At 42.3% G+C, this 13,331-nt stretch overlaps 1 protein-coding gene across 5 annotated transcripts in view; it reads right to left on the bottom strand.

The window, feature by feature from the left end:
* Tnrc6b (trinucleotide repeat containing adaptor 6B) overlaps nucleotides 1-13,331 on the bottom strand; it is a 218,455-nt gene that overhangs the window by 174,512 nt on the left and 30,612 nt on the right. For 4 of the 5 annotated variants that reach the window (XM_029469458.1, XM_021182978.2, XM_029469460.1 and 1 more), the window contains exon 2: nucleotides 7,091-7,158. The gene's annotated coding sequence lies outside the window, so the exon portion shown is untranslated. Of the gene's footprint in view, nucleotides 1-7,090; nucleotides 7,159-9,012; nucleotides 9,224-13,331 lie in introns of those variants that run through there. The other variant, XM_029469457.1, reaches the window with a different exon arrangement.

Raw genomic sequence — 13,331 nt, 5'->3', positions numbered from 1 at the left:
ACTTACTGTTACTAAGCATGAAGGGGCAAGGAGCAGTAACAAACCTGCAGAGATAGCTGTAGCTATAACCACAGACTCAATCACTAATGCTTTATTTATGTGTGACCTTGAGAAAATTACTGCTTTTCTCAGGCTTGGTGTCCTTAAAGAAACCTGGGAAGAATAATTATTTCTGAGGATTAATGTCAATCATTTGTACCTGGTACCCAATATTGACGGTCCATCTGGTATCCCCTCTACTCTAAGGCTTACTACAGGTTCACATTCTCAGTTACCTCTTAGCCCTTTCCCTGTTACTGTGCACCTGAGAAGAAGGCTTCTTCATCTTTCTGCTCCTTCAAGTCTAGCTGCCCAAGAGTAGATAAGGGCAATTTGCCTGAGAGCTCAGAAACAAAGACATATGGCACTCAACACTTTTCTGTTCAAGCTGCCCAGGAGACAGCATTCTTCTTGGTTCCTCATGAATGTGGGACATCTTCACAATTCCCCACAGAAGGCAAAGTCAACTGAGTTCTGGTTGTTTGTTTGTTTGTTTGTTTTTAAAATTATGTAGCCAACACTGGTCTCGAACTCCTGATCATGTTGCCTTCACCCACCAAGTCTGGGGAGTGCTGAAGTCTAGTGCTGAGAAACTCACTGCCACGTATACAGGTTTAATAGCAGAAGCATCACCATGGCCCTGTGGATGACACCCTCTTTTATCTCACTTTCCAGCAGGAGAAAGGCAGTGCCATTTCTCTGTCTCAACAACTCTAACCTCCAGTGTATTGAACTGAATTTTTTTATTATTATTTTTCATTTTTGTCTGGTGTCCTCAGAGGTCAGGACTGGATTAGCTCCACGGGGACTAGAGTTGCAGATGGTAATAAATTGCCATGTAAGTGCTGAAAATCAAACCCGGGTTCTCAACAAGAACAACAAATGTTTTTAACCACTGAGCCAACTTCCAAACCCTGAGACTAAAATCTTGATAAAATGACGTAAAGTAAAATTTTTAGAACATTTTACATTTGGGATTTTGAGGCTTCTGTTACAAGCTTGGTTTTAGAGAGGGACAAAGTGTTTTCTTGTACATTAAACGAAAGCTGTATACTAGCTTTTAGCTACTGAGCCTAATAAACTATAGGCCACCCAGCATTTTGACCTCAGCAGTGACTGTAGTTATGGCAACTTTGTCGTTAGGTAAGTGGCTGTTTCTATAGAGACAAGGCTGCATGCATTAGGCTCAGAAGCCTTAGTAAAAGCTTAGGGGTTTGCAGGTCTCGCTAAGAATAAGCCACAGCTTGTCACAGTGGTTGGTGGTACTGAAAGCTCATGTATACTAAATGTCATCTGTGCAGGTAGCCTCACATACACTGACCACTCTGGACTAGCAAGCAAATGCCAGCTGTGTTGGCCTCAGCAAAAGAACAGAGCTTTAGCAGGCTTGGGTGGCTGCACGTACTGAGATTGCTGCTTGACCTTGAATTCTGCCTGCCCAACTTTTCCTAAGCTGGCATGGCTGAAGCAAAGATTGGACGATAGAGAAGAGACTCCTTCACTCAGGCCTTTTAGACATCAGAAGGTGAGACAATTATTAGCTGTCTATAAGCTACAAGGCAGCTAAACTTCAAACAGCACATGTATTACAAAGCAAGTGAAGGTCTATGTTTAAATTGTTTGTGCTACAAATATGTAGGTGTTTCAAAGAGAAAATGAAAATTAGGAGGTTTCTGACTGTACCTAGTGAGAGAAAGGAAGGAAGGGTCTGGGCATACCCTGGCAGACCTAGACCTTCTTACTGGTTACGACTAGTACACTGAAAGACAAAAGGGCATGCTACAGAAAGAAAGGCCCTCCCCCAACACTCGATGTTTCCTTCCTCACAATATAGTGCCATGTTTTAATATTAGGGATGTAAATCCCTGACAGGGTAAAGGGCTTATCCGATTAGTGTATCTATAAGAAACTCAACCTGGACTCACACAATTCAGCCCCTCTGCTGCACCTTTACCTCACTGAGACCCATTCTGCTCTGCTCCCCACTCCTCTAAGAGGAGACTTACCTCAGATGAGGGCTGCCATCTCAATATACTTGTTAGGTCTTAGAGTTCATAATAAAAGCCTGCTTGCCCTCAGATATAAGCCAGCTCTCTAGAGACAAATGTATTGATAATAGAAGGAAAGTTTTGATCCCTACTTGTCTCACCCCTTTGTTCTATGCCTGTTAGTTCAAGACTTGGTAGGGAGAGTATTATTTATTGGGTTCTCTTCCCGACAGTCCTTTACCTTGGAATTAGTAGCAAACCTTTTCTTACCAAACTCTTCACTAACCTTGTTTCTTCCCACATATGTCCTCTTCCGCAAGTCACTCAGGCAAGCTTCTCTATTCTTTCCACATAGCATACTAGCATCTCGATGCACATTCCCAGGCCACACCTGCCATTTCGATCTTACATGGCCCCAATGAAGTAAGAAGCCCATCCCCAGAGCCTGACCTGGAAGGTGTTCAGGCCTATACATCTCTGGGTCTTTGAGAACATGCTCTTGGAGTGGAATGAGGGTTGCTGGTTTCTTCCTTCTTTTACTACCACAGGTAAACAGTTTTGTTCTGATATGCACTATTGCCACAATATACTGCTGTACTCAGAAGCTGTGGGCTTACACCTAGGAAACCCTGAGTCAAAACAAATCGTTTTTCTTCATTACCTTGTGTATTTGTATGGTGGCAGACAGCTAACAATACCCCAAGAGAACCCCCTGCATTTATCCATATTCTTTCCTTCTGCTATCCACTTGATTGTATTTCTAAGACTCGTCCCTAATTTTCCCAGTGGTGTGCCTGCTTACTGTGAGCCATGGGTAACCTGTTTACCTCCTTGCCCTTATTCTCTCTCAACTTTTGATGTTCCTGTGGAATTAATCGTAGCAGTTTTAAATGTGTCTCCTTTAGTCGAGTGTAGTAGCGCACATCTTTAATCACAGTTATCAGGAGGCAGAGGCAGAGGGGCAGAGGCACAGAGGTGCAGAGGGGCAGAGACAGAGGCAGACAAATGTCTGTAAGTTCCAGGCCAGCCTGGTCTACATAGCTAGTTCCAGGGCATCTAGGGCTACACAGAATGAGACCATGCCTCAAAACCCAAACCCAAACCAACCAAAGAAAAAAAAACAAGTGTTTCCTTTTCAGTCTTGACAGGCTAGGGGTGCAGCTCAAAAGTAAAGTATGTGCTTAGTACTCAATCCCCAGAATCCAAACAAACCCTGCCCCTAAAAAATCTGCACACTGGGCTGAAGAGATGGCTCAGTGTTTAGAAGTGCAGAGAACCCAAGTTTGACTCTCAGCCAGAACTGGGTGGCTGACAGCCACCTGTAACTCCAGCTGCAGGCAAACCTACACCTTTGGCTATTGGTGTGTATTCACATACATATACACACACACTGGCACACAAACATACTCATAATTAAAAATAAAAATAAGTCTTTAGAAAAAGTCTATCTGCAAATATGATGAGATTCTTGTTTCAAAATATGGCTTACAATCATTCTTAAGGATCCAGTTCAGTTTTACTGACATTTTGACAAAAAAGAATAACATAGGCAATACTGAAGTATACAGTAAACTTAAGTGTTACTTGGGGACTGCGAAGGAGTGTGTAAGGTGTCAGTGCTGGAAAAGTAATGAAAAAGTCAATATAAACATTCACTGAAAGCCAGGTGATGGTGCCACGGCTTTAATCCCAGCACTTGGGGGTAGGTGGATCTCAGAGAGTTCGAGGCCAGCCTGGTCTACAAAGTGAGTTCCAGGACAGCCAGAGCTGTACCCTGTATCACAAAAACCAAACCAAACCAAACCAAACCATACCACACAAACTGCCCTAAGTCGTGTAGTGTTTGTTCAACTGGTTTCAGCAGAACAGTCTACCATTTTGTCTTACATTTAGATAGTCTTAACCTGATACTGTGCTTAGCACTAAAGGACAACAACTTAGTAACTGTTAATTACCATGTGAATAAAATCATACATTCTGTGAATTTCCTCTATAAAACAGAAACAATGCTGGAGTTTTCAAAGCCTTCTAGGCTCCAGCCCTGCTCTCCCCACCTTACCCGTTTGCTTTCATTGTTCCTGCCATACTGAACTACTTCCTGCTTCAGCAATATGGCTCAGGCTTCCACATTGCTGTTTATCTTCTTCCCTCTGTCTCTCTCCTGTAGTGTCACCAAGGAACACATTACTTATCACTCAAAGGTCAGCTCGTGTCAAGTATTCCCTGACCCATCTCCAAGCAGAAGAGACTGTTTCCTCAGTGGGGCCTGCCTGAACTCCACTGTGAACCCTTAGCACCTTTCTGGATTTATTTGCTCACAGTAACTCTCTATGTATTCCTGAACCCTTGATATCAGATATTAGATCTCGTTCATCTCTGTATTCACTTTACTCAAAACTGTGCACCTGCAGCAGGGCAGAGTGGTGCATACCTTTATTAATCCCAGCACAGAGGCAGAGGCAGGTGGATCTCTAAATTCAAGGTCAGCCCAGTCTACAGAGAGTTACAGGACAACCAGAGCTCCACAGAGAAACCCCATCTTGAAAAACAAACAAACAAACCAAAACAGCAAAAAATATGCACCAGCCATATAATGGATATTCAATGACTTTCTATGTAGAAATAAATGAATTAACCAACTGAAGCGCTTTTTATGAAAAATGCAATATTTGGGCTAGAAATAGGGTTCAGCAGTTAAGAGCACCCATGTAGCAACTCACAACCAGCTGTAACTAGTTCCAGAGGAACAGATGCCCTCCTGGGCCTTGTGGACACAAGGCCCACACATTCTATATTGACAAGCAAAACACCTACACATATAGAATAAAAAGTCTTAAAATGTTATTTCCTAGCTCTGATTTGCTATTGTACTACAGGGAACTGCAGAGAATGCAATGCACTGTAGTTTTAAAAACTTGACAGGGGCCACAAAGGTGGCTCAGAAGGTAAGAGTGTCCATTGCTCCTGCTGAAGAAAGAAGTTAAGTTCCCAATTCCTACGTGCAGCTCACAAGCACTTGTAACTGCAGCACTTGTCTAGCTATGAGCACCTGTGCTAAACTTATATATCCCTCTCACACACAAAAATAAAACTAAATCTAAAAAGAAAAATCTAAAAAGAAAGATTTCAATGAGACAAAGACAATGAGAACTGTTTGAGGAGACAAGCTTGCTTACCCCAACTTAAACATTACACAATGTATATATGTGTGTCAGAACAGCACATGTACCTTTGCAAGTACATAAGATTTTCCTATTTTTATCTATCTGTTTTTAAAAACCTCTTCAAAGTTTTTAAGAAGTCTCAGAGTTTATAGACAAGACTGTAGATGCTAAACTGCACTAGTGTAAAACAATGGATGACTAGCAGTGCACTAGCAGCAGGGCCTTTCAATCTGGACAAGAAAGATCCCACAGAGGAACCAGGAGGAAGGCCAGCAGGAGCTAAAGCAGCAGAATGTCTCTTCTATCGTCTAAACGCTGACGGAAGAAGACAGCAGCAACCAAGACACAAAGCTACAACAAACCACTGCTTATCTAGAAATAACAACAAAAGGTCTTACAGGAGAGTTGGGCAATGCTGCTGGTATGGAGTTTGTCTAGCAGGAGGAGAGCCTTGAGTTTGATGCCAGCACCACCAAAGAAAAGCCAACTAAAGACAAGGCTTACAGAGAGGAATTCTCCATCTGTAAAGGAGAGCAGACTCAGACTGAAATGACGTTTTGAAGGTTTCTATAGGCCCCAAGATGTCACAGGAGCAGATTCAGTAGAGTGACTGTTAAGTCCCTTTAAGACAGCAAATGTGGGCTGGAGCAGTAAGAACTTCAATCTGCAACTGCTAATCCTAATGACTAACTGCTCACTACAGGATGAGGCATCCAAAATCAGTATCAATATGAATGCTAGTGCAGTTGGTGAGTCTGAGTGTGGTGCTGGGGGTTGAACCCAGAAATCAGGCAAGCACTCTACGACTGAGCTATATCCCCAGTCTCGATACCAATATATTTTAAAGAAAACAGCTAAAGTAATAATGCAAAAAAGCTGATGTTGTGGCCACAGTTTGTCCTCTGAAAGGATGCAGAAAATCTGGGGCTGGAAAGGTAGCTGAGTAGTTAACAGCATTGGTTGCTCTTGTTACAGAGGACAAAGGCTCAGTCCCCAGTTCCCACATGGCAGCTAACAACCATCTGTAACTCCAGTTCCAGAGGATTCAACACACTCCATGGGCACTGCATACATGTTTACAGACAAATATGCTGGTAAAAACACCCATATACATGTTATAAAAATAAATTGCCAGAAGTGGTAGTGTGCGTCTTTAATCTGAGCACTTCTTTGTAAGTTTGAGGCTGGCTCAGTCTACATAGTTGAGTTCTAGGACAGCCAGGGTTATATAAAGAGGCCTAGTCTGAAAGAAACCATAAATTAAAAAAATTAAATAAATCTTTTAATCCTGAATTATATATATGTGTGTGTGTGTGTTTGTCTCTGTGTATGAATGTTTGCCTACATGTTCATCTGTGCACATGTGTGCCTGGTGCCAGAGATCTTCAGAAGAGGGCATCAGGTCCTCTGTACCAGAGTTACAGACAGTTGTGAGCTACAGTGTGGGTGCAAGGAATCAAAGCCAGGTCCTCTGGAAGAGCAGCTAGTGCTATTAATCTGTGAACTATATCTCCATCTCCTAAATAAATCTTTTTTTTTTTCTTAAAAAAAAAAAAAGGAATTCAAGAAAGATGTTCTCCAGCCGGGCGTGGTGGTGCACGCCTTTAATCCCAGCATTTGGGAGGCAGAGGCAGGTGGATTTCTGAGTTCGAGGCCAGCCTGGTCTACAAAGTGAGTTCCAGAACAGTCAGGGCTGTACAGAGAAAGCCTGTCTCTAAAAACAAAAAACAAAAAAACAAGAAAGAAAGAAAGAAAGAAAGAAAGAAAGAAAGAAAGAAAGAAAGAAAGAAAGAAAGAAAGAAAGAAAGATAGATAGATAGATAGATGGATGTTCTCCTATACGCTTTCCTTCTTTTTAAGATGACGACTCCTGATTTACTGCCAATGATAAAAACTTACCTCTGACAGTATCCTGGGGGAACTGAGACGATCAGTCTTGGTTACATTCAGTGCAAAAAGCCAAAACCCTGAAGAGAAAAAGAGTTACACTGAGCCATAGATATGATGATGTAAGATGCCCAAAGCAGCAGCCAAGCAGGCCGCAGACAGCTTTATCTGATCCGACTCTTTCTCTGCTTAGTGTTTGTGGGCCAGTGGCCTAACTCTGAAAACCTCTTCCTCAAGGGTCAAGTTAAATGAAATATGAGTAAAATCCACATATAATGCAAGGTGCCAAAGACCCATTCAATAAAGGCCAGGTCATAATAAAAAAAAAAGTGCAGTAAAGGCTGGGGATGATACTCTCATTCCCAGCGCAGCACTTGACTACTGTGTGAGGCTCTGGGTCCCATCCTAGCAACACATGAAAAGAGAACAGTTTCTGAAGTGACATTAAAATCTAGATTCAATCTTTATGACTTTCCTTTTAAACAAACTGATGTTTTATTATTATTGTGTGCCTGATGTGTTTGTGTGAAGGAGTACAAGTATGCATAGGATAGACTGAGAGGAAAAAGGAAAAGGTGGGAAATGATACATTTATATTATAATTTCAAAAATAAAATTTAAAAAGATACTGTCTCTCTATGAAGCCACACTGGCCAAAAATTCACAATCCTCTTATTTCAGTCTCCCAGGTGCTAGGATTACAGGTATGCCATAAACAAATTTTTACTATTTCTTATTTTATCTGTTCCTGCTACCTCAAAAATACCAAACTGCCCTTTCAATGTCTCCATCTTGATGTCTCATAATCACTTCAGACTGAACTTGGCCCAAACTCCACCTTTACCCTGCCTAGACTGTTCCTCTCCTTCACTGTCTTTACCAAGGCCCAGATTTCTCATCCTTAATTCACCTCAAGTAATCTCACCTTGCCCACCCCCTCACACAGGCCCAGCCATGAGTGCTGGCATTTATGCTTTCAACATCTGCATCTCAGATCCACCCACAATTCTTCATTTTCACTGTCATCATGGCTTCCCCTTCAAAGGTGCTGTTCCACTCTCACTCCTCCCTAACTCACTGACAAATTTAGTTTTATTACCAGCAGCTAGTAAATGCAGAGGTGACTTTATTTTCTGATGACAAGTCTCTCTCCTGCTCAGGATGCACCTACTTTGTGTTTGGAGATAGGCAAAACAAGTACCAGGCCAGGCTGTCAGAAAACTGTCTCTATCTGCAAGTTTGTGCTCTATCTATGAGAGGGTTTGCCATTCCCGTGGCTATGCAGTATAAGGGATAGCTTTAAGTCCCCAGTATGTCACAACAGTTAAAGTGGTACTTTACTGAATGACCACATTTGCCATTACCTCTGTTTACTGCACTTAACTGTTGAAATCAATACACCAATGATGTTGCAAACAGAATTAGGACTATCTCCATCACTCCCTCATCCTTCTGCTATGCCACACTGATGTTACAACTATCTCAAAAGCAAATCTGACCTTTGTGTATGTTGTGGCTTAAATTGAGTCAGTAAGTACCTACTACCTTCAGTGCAGTTTTTTAAAAAAAGGATTTTCTAGATGTATTTCTCCTCCACTGTGACCTGGTCTCTGTTCACCACACCGGCTGTGATTTATGCTGAAGACCCTCACTGATTCCCTTCCACTGCTCTACCACTGGCGTCCTCTCCATAAACTTTCCTGGCCCTCCTCTGAGATATAGCATGCTCTATTGGTAATATACACGGGTCTGTCTTATGCATGCAACATGAGCTCCTTGACAGCAAAGATTAAGTCTTACATATATTTTAATTTGGTGAGATGTCTAACAAACATGCTGAAGCGAACCCCAACTGCATCCCAGGAATTTAATACATATGCTGGCAGTTCCCCATCAAATGGCACTGGGTATAAAGTTAAAGGAGCTGGATGCACCTTCGAGACAGATCTGGTTGTTCTGGAGGACTCAGGGCTCCGTAGTTACACGCGACCCTTGGCATTTCAGAGAATCGTCAGAGTCTTTAATTTGTTGTCAGTCTCTGATTATCGAGAGAGCAACACTGCCTAACCTTAGTTCTTTATTCTGATGAGTTTCTGCCCAGGCTGATCTTTCTAGATATATCATCAGTCCAAATTCTACACCAATGTCATAATGTAGCTCATTATTACATACACTCTTGACAGCAAACTTAAGGCGGAGATGATAACCAAAGAGGTGGGACCTTTTTCTGTTTCACTGTCATCCTAGACACTTGCTGGCATTTAATGAGGACAAAAAGACACTATGGCAGAGGACAGATGAGCAAGGGAAACTAGGTATTTTTTTCCAGGTGCATATTTTCCTTAAAAGGGACAGAGTATCTCTGCACTCCTAGGATCAAGTGACTGTGCCACCTTAGCCTCCCAAGTAGCTGAGATTACCTGGGTGCTCGATCGGGCCTGGCTTCTAGGTATTCTCAAACTGGGTTTCTCAAAAAAAAAAAAAAAAAAAAAAAAGCTTCTTTCTTGCTCTGAACCAAGTACTGGCATATTGAAGATAAGCATAAACACTGATTATTCTAACAGCTTAAGTTATCTACAGCAGTATTTTTCTTCTAAGAGATGAATACCAGGAAAATGCCTTCAAATGACTATTTTTAAATGCTCAGAAGTAATCTAACCCTACCACCTGGTCATGCATTGTTAGGGTGGTAAGCCACCAACCCCAGCAGCTTCCTCTACTCTCTTACGGAACAACCAGAGTCATCTTGGGACTTAGAATGAGATTCTGAAGACCTCAGACTCATCCATCCCCAGGTTTTGCCAAACTGAAATAGACTACAGTCAAGTATTTAACTAAACTCACACAATGTAATTACAGCTAAGTGTTTCCTAGAGAATATGGCAAGCTGAAAGGCATATATATTCAACAAATGACACTTACTTTTCTAGTATCAACTCTGATGTGACAGGGTTTTAATTTTCAAACTTAACTATTCAGTGTGATTCATTTTAATTCTCAGTTTAAAACTTCAAGCAGCACAGAAAAAAACCCTTGATCACTCAGTCTCTTCCCTCACAACCCTCCTTAGTTCTCCCTGCCGTCACCAGCATTTCTCATATCATCTTGGAATGCAGACTGTTAAGGAATATACTATACTCCAGCATTGTACAAGCAACAAACAAAAACCAGCCAAATAAAACCACCAAAACAACAGCAAAAGGCAACACCACACATTTCTGTAACTACATATTTGCTTGGTTTATTTTTTGAGATGGGTTTCACATAACTCAGTCTGGCCTGCTCTCCATCAGGGAAAAGGACCTTCAGTTTCTGATCCTCTTGCTTCTAACCTCCCAGTTGCTGGGGACTGAACCCAGGACTTCATTTTTGTTTTTGTTTTCTGAAACAAGAGTTTTTCTGTGTAGCCCTGGCTGTCCTGAAAGTTTTTTTCTTTTAATTTGAGTGAGGGTGTCACTATATAATCTAGGCTGGCCTTGAATTTGTGGTCTTCCTGCCTCAACTTCCTAACGCAGCTTGCATTTGTAGTTCCAATGTCCCTATCTTTTTTTCACAAATGTAACTACCACCTCTGTGCTGACGATCCCCAATGCCAGTGCTGAGCGTTCTTACCAGCCTCTAGAATCAGATGCATTGCTGCCTACGCCAACAGACTTCGCTACCTCCTGTGCCACTGGTGCCTAAGACTCAGTGCAACTACAACTCAAACATCCTGTCCCCAACGGGTGTCCCCTCTACCTCATCTGAAACAACATCACCCCCTCAGATCAGAAATCTGACTACATCATCAGCTCCTGCCTCGCAGCAAAGCCTATCAATTCTAATCAGTGTGCTCTTCTTACCTATGTCTGCTGCCACCGACTTTGACTTCATCCATTTTTACTAGTTTCACTAGTTTTTAGAATTTGGTTTTCTTAGCCTCAATACCCACTACCTTTAACATAAGAATGATATTTAGAAAGTACAAACTCTTGAGTAAGAAAATATAATCTCCACTCCATGCTATACCTGGCCCAGTACCTGCTCAGTTCTCCTGTTTTATCTTACAAAGCTACACTGTATTCAATTTCCCTAGAGCACCCACAGTGGTTTCATGTGCCTTTGTGCAAGCTATTTCCTCTTGGAAGTACCCACAGGCCAAACTTCTCAATATGAAGACAGATGCAGGTTAGGCAATCTTTTCTGTGAAATCCCTGACAGCATCTTACCTCACAGGCAATCTCAATGTGTCCTCCTTCTGAGTTAGTAAACTGTACATGCACTACTCCCCAGGCTTCCTTCTGTGTGGACTACTGCTTATAAGCTCCTGAGGTCTGGTCTGTGTCACGCTTTCAATAAGAATGTCCCCATAGGCTCATAGATCTGAATGCTTAGTCATTAGGGAGTGGCACTGCTTGAGAAAGATTAGGAGGTGTGGCCTTGTAGATGTGTCACCTGGAGATGGGCTTTGAAGTTTCAAAGGTCGCAGTCAGATCCATGCCTCTAGAGCAGGATGTAGACCTCTCAGTTACTTCTCCAGCACCACGTCTGCCTGTGTGCCACCATGCTCCTTGACATGATGACAATGGGACAAACCTCTGAATCTGTAAGCAAGCCCCACCTAAATGCTTTATTTTGTGAGCCTTGGTTGTGGTTGGTGTCTCTTCACAGCAATAGGACAGTAACTAAGACAGTCTGCATCAGAGGGATCACTTAATACTTCATCAGTATTATTAAATACAGTGTCTGCCCAAGAGACATTCTCAATAAATCCTTGTGGGATCGACACACAAGAGCCTGGAGGCAGGCTTCACTGTAACTGTTGGTCACATTAACAAGTTCCACTTATTTGTCATGCCTGGATCCATCGATCTCTCTCGCTCTCGCTCTGTGTGTGTGTACCCACATGGTTGTCAGAGGACAACCTTGGGTGTCATCTTCAAGATCACTGTCTACTTCTCTGGAGACAAGGTCCTCCATTGCCTGGAGCCCATCAATGAACCTAGACTATCTGGACATCTGGAAGCCTCAGGGATCTTCTGTCCTCTATCCATATTACAAACCCATGCCACCACACCCAGCCTCGGGGTCTAGGCACTGAACTCAGGTCCTCTTGCAAGCACTTTACTGACTGTGCCATCCCTTCAGCTCTGACACTTTGCTTGTTTGTTTTGTTTAGGGGAAAACAGTCTCACTATATATCCTAACCTCTCACCTCATACTGTGCAGCCCAGGTTGGTGCAGATTACAGGTGTCTCAGATAAATGCTTTTGTAACCCATTTATAACGGAAAAGAAAGGCCTTTATTCTCCTTCCACGCTGTACATTAATTGTTTATTTGAGTTCCTTGAGGCAAGGTTTGCTACATGCACCAGGCTGACCTTCAAAGTCACATCATTCTCTTGTCATTTGCTTTCCAATGCTGAGATTACAGCATGAGCCACATTATACAAGGCTCTGTGTGTGCACGTGCGTGCGTGCGTGCGTGCGTGCGTGCGTGCACTTTGTTCAGGATATGTAAGCAATCTACCAGCTGGGCTACATCCTGCTCCCTTGGTTTTGTTTTGTTTTTGTTTTTTGAGAGGCAGGTCTCACACAGCCCAGATTGGCCTCTAACTCATTGTGATCCTCCTGTCTCAGCCTCTGGAGTACCTGGATTATGGGTATATGCCACCGTGCCCAATTGTTGGCAAGTTGTTAAATGTGTACTGCCTCTGAGATAAACCAGTGAACTGGACATTGACATGGATGATAATGAGGCAAATGACCACGAACAAATCTCACCAAATACACAGCCTGCCACTCACATCACACAGAAGTTCACAGAATGTACAGAAAGTGGAGGGGCGACCTATGACACCTTCAGAAAGAAAAACTGATTCCAATTGAAAATGATAGAATTTAAAACAGTAGTTCTCAAACCTATTCATCCGAGGATCTCACTTCATTCCAAAAAATTAGAGGACTTCAAAATGATTTTATGTTATTAAAACCACCAATACATATCATACCAAACATTTAAAAGTATGAATTACTTATAAATTTGTTAGTTTATTAAAAGATACCAACAACAAGGCCAGGTGTGTGGTCTACACCTTTGATTCCAGCACTCTAGAGTAAAGCAGGCAGATCTCTGAATTACAGGCCAGCCTGTTCTACACAGTGAGTTCTTGTCCAGCCAGGGCTACATAGTGAGATTCTTTTCTCAAAAAAAAAAAGAAGAGAAGAGAAGAGAAGAGAAGAGAAGAGAAGAGAAGAGAAGAGAAGAGAGTGG

The sequence above is a fragment of the Mus caroli genome, chromosome 15 (assembly GCF_900094665.2).
Source record: "Mus caroli chromosome 15, CAROLI_EIJ_v1.1, whole genome shotgun sequence".
NCBI classification, from domain to species: Eukaryota; Metazoa; Chordata; class Mammalia; order Rodentia; family Muridae; genus Mus; species Mus caroli.
The sequence above is the reverse complement of the archived record's forward strand: the minus strand, read 5'-3'. Positions and strand labels throughout refer to the sequence as shown.